The following is a 6,047-nucleotide window of genomic DNA, read 5'->3' as shown; positions in this document are numbered from 1 at the left end:
TATATTTCTGTGGGTCTTCTTTTGGGCTCTGTGTTCTGTTCCACTGATCTATGTTCCACTGATCTAACTTTCACTGTCTTAGTTACTATAGCTTTATGGTTAGTCTTGAAATCAGATAGCATGAGTCCTCCAGATTTTTTTTTATAACCTTAAATACTATGACAATTGTTTATTATAAGGTGAACCCTGATCCTCACTCTGGGCTTATTGGTAGGATTTCTGGTAGTGTGCATGGGCACCAGGAGCACCAAACTTTTTGGGTTCTCAGTGCTGGGGATCAGCTACCAGCAGCGACTGGTTACTCTGGATGAGGATGTCTTTGATCTTCTTGAAAGCCTCATCCATGGGTTTCTGATAATAGGCCACTGGGGCTTTGGGGATGGACTGGCAGATTGTGTAAATCTGGGCCATGTGACTACCACCCTTCATTCAGACTTGGATGTACACCTTGGCAAATAGCTCCTTGCCCAGAAACGGAACAGGTTCCAGTAGCTTATATTGCAGTGTGCATGGCTTGATCATCTCCAGTGGCCCCCCATTCATCTTGATGAAGTCATTGACCCATTTGTAGGGTGCCATGGCTGTGACCATCTTCTTGCATTGAAAAACCTGCATGGACTGCAGAGGACCCTTGAGTGGCATGGCTGTGATCATAGACAAGAGCCCATCACTGTACCAGACCAAAGCCTGAGAAAGCTATTCTTCTTTTTCACTATTGTGTTGGCTCTTCTAGATCCCTTGCCCTTTCATATGAATTTCAGAATCAGTTTGCCAATACCTACAAACTAACTTACTGGGATTTTCATTGGTATTGCACTGACTCTGTATATCAAGTTAGGAAAAATTGGCATCTTAGCAGTATCAGGTTTTTTAATCTATGGACATGGGCTATATCTTTTATTTAGCTTTAAAAAATTCTTTTTTCATATTTTAAACTTCTATACACGGATTATATACATATTTAGATTTATACCTAAAGTAATTCATTTTTTTGATGCTGTTGTAAATGGTATATAATTTTTTTCAAATTCAAATTATTCCTTGGTGGTATATGGTAAAGCAATAGATTTTTGTATATTGACCTTGTGTCCTGTGGTCTTGCTATACTAATTAGGGTTTTGCAGAATTTGGGGGGATTTTCTATAGAAAATCATGTTATCTGTGAATAATATACTTTTTTATTTCTTTGTCTTGTCTCATTGCACCAGCTACAACTTCCAGTGTGATGTTGAATAGGAGTGGTAAGAGAGATTTTCTTTCCTTACTCTTGATCTTAGCATCACCATTAAGTATGATGTCAGGTGTAGAGTTTTGGTAGATGTTCTTTATTGAGTTTAGGACGTTTTCTCTATTTCAAGTTTGCTAAGAGTTTTTCCTCTTTGTTTGTTTGTTTGTTTGTTTCTTGATGATGACTAGGTTTGGATTTTGTCAAATGCTTTTTCTGTATCAAATGATATGATCATATGAGTTTTTTTCTTTAGTCTTTTGTTATAGTGGATTACACTGACTGATTTTCTAATGTTGAACTATCCCAGCATACCTGGAATAAAACTCACATGATTTTCCTTTAAGATTCTTATTATACATTGTTAGATTTGATTTGGTAATATTTTCTTGATAATTTTTGCATCTATATTAGAAGAAATACTGGTCTGCAGTTTTCTTTTATTTTGATGTCTTTATCTGCTTTAGGTATTAGGATAATATTGGCTTCACAGTCTGCTAAGACAGGTTCCCTCTGCTTCTATTTTTTTTTTGGAAGAGATTGTGAAGAATTGGTGCTATTTCTTCTTTAAACATTTGGTAGAATTCACCAATAAAACCATCTGGGCTTGGTGTTTTTTTGGGGGGAGGGGGCGGGAGGAAGATTTAAAAATAATTATTGATTCAATTTCTTTAATAGATTTGTGGCTATTCAGATTATTTGCCTTTTTGTAAGTTTTGGTAGTTTGTGTCTTTCCAGAAATCAATCCATGTCATATAAATCATCAAATTTGTGCACATAGAGTTATTCCCTTAGTATCTTTTTGAAATCAATGGGACCAATAGTAACAATCATTCTGATATTGGCACTATTTGCATATTCTGACCTTGTTTTCTTGTTTAGTCTGAGAAGAGAGGAGAAAAAAGCTCCTTAAATGATAAAACTACAAACTACTGCAAAGGAATGTCTTGTAGTTTTTTTTTTGTTCTTTGACACATGAAATATTTCAGGAACATAATAATTGCATGATGTGATGGATTATCATATTTCAAAATAACAAAAGGTTTCTAATGCCACAATCTCTTGATCTTAAGAAGTTTATAGTTTTGACTTTCAGCAATCAACTGAGCATCTACTATGTGCCAAGCACTGTGCTGAGCCCTCAGGTATAATGGTGAGCAAAGTGGATATGGTCATGGTCCCTGTCTTCATGGGGACTGGACTAACATGAATCAAATGATGTCTCAAATAATTGCAAAGTTGCTACTGTGGTAAGTTACATCAAAAAGAAAGATATAATAAGGTTTATTGATGTTAATTCATAGAGAGATTTGGCCTGGCTCAGGGAAGGTTTTCCTATGGAAGAGGCAATTGAGCTGGGGTCTGAAGATTGAGCAGAACTAGGCAGGGAGGGAAGTGTGTTCCTGGTAGGGGTGCTAGCACAGGCAGAGGCCTTGAGGTAAGAAGTTCTTTGCTGCTTTGAAGTCCCAAAAGAAGGCCAGAGTGTTTGGGGTGGAAATAAGACATGGGAAAGTGGAGGTGGCTGAAGGGGGAGAGGGAGAAGACCTGGCTATGCTGAAGTTCTGCCTCCATGCTAAGACTGGTGCAAATGACTAAGGCTGCCCTCCATCCCAAGTCTTTTCTCAGAAGAAAATGAGAGCTAGAAGAGAAAGAGAAGGGAGAGAATTGTGTTTGTTACTTACCATCTTCCTCATTGGGGTGGGTCATCTCTATGGGGTGCAGAGTTATGAGTAAGTTTTTTTTTTTTAAAGATTTATTTATTTATTTTAGGGGGGGAAAGCCTGGGTGGCTCAGTGGTTTGGCACCTGTCTTTGGCCCAGGGTGTGATCCTGGAGACCCAGGATTGAGTCCCGCATCGGGCTCCCTGCATGGAGCCTGCTTCTCCCTCTGCCTGTGTCTCTGCCTCTCTCTCTCTCTGTGTCTCTCATGAATAAATGGATAAAATATTTTAAAAAACAATAGAGAGAGAGAGAGCGTGTGAGCATGAGTGGGAGGGGCAGAGAGAGAGAGAGAGAGAGAGAGAATTCCAAGCAGGCTCTCTGCTGAGCCTGGAGTCTGAGATGTGGGACTTGATCTTATGACCCTGAGATCATGACCTGAGCCAAAACCAAGATCAGAGACTTAACTGACTCAGTCATTCAGGTGCCCTGAGTAAGTCATTTTTTAAGTAGATAGTTTACTGAGGCATAATTTACAATAAAATTCAACTATTTTAAGAGTATAATTCAATAATTTTGGTAAACTTACAGAGTTGGGCAGTCATCACTACAATCCTATTTTAGTATATTTCTATCACCCCAAAGTTCCCTTGTGTTTGTTTGTAGTTAAGCTACCCTCCCCTTTTCCTGTAACGTACTCACACAGTGTCCTAGGCCTTCACTGGTCTGATTTATGTTTCTATTAATTTGCCTTTTGTGGCCACTTCAGATAAGAGGGCCCTACGGCATGTAGTCCTCTGCATCTGGCTTCTTAGCATAATAGACATGAGGTTCATCCATGTATAGTGTGTATCAGTGGGTCTTCCTTTTCATGGCTGAGTTGTATTCTTTTGGATGGATAACCAACCACATTTGTGTATTCACCAATGGATTCACCAGTGGATGGATGTTTGAGTTGTTTTCACATTTTGGCTTTTGTGAATAATGCTGCTATGAATGTTTGTGCATGAATCATTTGGTGGACATATGCTTTTTATTTCTCTTGGAGGGATTCCTGGGAATATGGAGTTGCTGGGTCTTATGGTAAGTTTATGTTTAGCTTTTTAAGAATCTGCCACACTGTTTTGACAAAATGATTGTACTTACCATCTTACATTCCTACCAGCAACATAAGATATATATATTTATTTATTTATGAGATTTTCTGTTTCTCTGCATCCTTATGGTATTGTGTTTTCAAAAAATGATAGACATTCAAGTGGGTGTATATTGAGATCTCATTGCTGGTTTTAGTTTGCATTTACCTAATGACTAATGTCATTAGTTGAACATTTGAGCATGTTATTATTACCTAATTAGCCATTCATATATTTTCTTCAGTGAAGTGTCCACCCAAGTCTTGGCCCATTTTTAAATTGGGTTGTTTGTCTTCTTATTATTAAATTACAAGTGTTGTTGACATACTCTGGGTGCAAGACTTTCACAGCATGCAGTTTACAAATATTTCCTTCCCTATGGATTGTCTTTTCATTTTCTTAATGGTGTCCATTGAGACAAAAGCTTTAAACTGTCATAAAGTAAAGTTGCTAATTTTTAAATTTTTTTTATTTTTATGGATCATGTTTTTGGTGGCATTATGTTTTTTATTTTAGAGATAGAGAATGTGAGCAGAGGAAGGGGGAAAAGGGTGGGGAAAGAATCTCAAGCAGATGTTGCACTGAGCTCAGAGCCTGACATAGGGCTTGATCTTATGACCCTGAGATCATGACCTGAGCTGAAACCAAGAGTTGGACACTTAACTGACTGAGCCACTCAGGTGCCCCTTTTGGTGGCATTTCTAAGAACTCTTTGCCTAACATAAGGTCATGAAGATTTATTCCTTTGTTTTCTTCTGGAAATTTTATAGTTTTGGTTTTTATGCTTAAGACCTTGATTCATTTTTAGTTAATTTCTGTGTATGGCACAAGGTATGTGTTTGAGTTCATGTGGCTAGCGCCATTTGTTGACAAGATTGTCCTTTCCTCATTGAATTGCCTTGGCATCTTTGTTGAAAATCAATTTACCATAAATTTAATGGCTTATTTTATGACTCTATGTTTCCTTTCATTGACCTATATGCCCATCTTTGCCCCAATGGCACACAACCTTGATTACCGTGGCTTCATAGTATGTTTTAAATTGGGTAGGGTAAGTTCTCCAACTTTGTTCTTATTCAAAATTGGTGTATTCTTGGTCCTTTGAATTTCCGTATAAATTTTGGGGTCAGTTTGTCAATTTCTGTACAAACCTCATTGAGGTTTTGATAGGGATATAGGGATTGCATCTAATCTGTGGATCAATTTGGGGAGAATTGCCAAGTCGACAACATGAAGTTTTCTGGCCCTCGAACACGAAATTTCTCACTGTTTATTTAGATCTTTAGCAATGTTTTCAGTGTACATGTCTTACCCTTCACTTGCTACATTTATTCCTAAGTATTTTCTTATTTAAAGATGCTACTGTGAATGGCTATTTGTTTATGGTTTACTGTCACCATCTCTGGCTGTTACCTCCTCCTCTCTGTTTCTTTTTCCTGGAAATGGCCTCATTCTGAGACCGTGCAGAAGCAGGAAATCAGGAGGGCCTCACAGTGGCATGTTTTGCCCCTGAGCTAGCCTGAGGAAGACCGAAGTTTCCTAAGACCTCAGACATCAACCAGTTGCAGCTCAGAGTATAGTTCACCCTAGTAGATGTCCAGTTAACCCTAGATAAATGACAAGGCTGTCCTGTCAGGTAAGAGAGCACAGAAGAATGGGGTCCACAGGAAGTGACACCTCGGTGTCCACATGGACAGTGACGTTGCAGAGGTCTTTGGGATGTAGCAGGGCCCAGACTCAGGCCAAAGACTCAGGGATGGAAGTGTGATCAGAACTGCATGCTGGGGATGGGTGTCCTGGGCAGGGAGGGGTTGGTTAGTTAACAGGGCAGCCTCTGAGGCACAGGCAGCTCTGGGTGGTGGGAGGAGGACCCCACTCCCACAAAACCATTTACCCATGTGCATTGAGTGCCCACCACGTGCCAGGTGTTGAGCTTCCTGCCAAGCCTGGGGCCAGGCCAGAAATGCTTAGCTTCTCTGGGGCAGAATCATGAGCCTGCAGCACAGGCTGGGGGCAAGGGGTGATCTC

General features: G+C 39.5%; 1 pseudogene; it reads right to left on the bottom strand.

Annotated features, from left to right (window-relative positions):
* Positions 1–204: 204 nt before the first annotated feature.
* On the bottom strand, positions 205–642 carry LOC112931816 (small ribosomal subunit protein uS9-like; annotated as a pseudogene).
* Positions 643–6,047: the final 5,405 nt, after the last annotated feature.

This window comes from Vulpes vulpes, chromosome 2 (assembly GCF_048418805.1).
Source record: "Vulpes vulpes isolate BD-2025 chromosome 2, VulVul3, whole genome shotgun sequence".
Taxonomy (NCBI): Eukaryota; Metazoa; Chordata; class Mammalia; order Carnivora; family Canidae; genus Vulpes; species Vulpes vulpes.
Note: the sequence above shows the minus strand (reverse complement) of the source record. Positions and strands in the feature narration are given on the sequence as shown.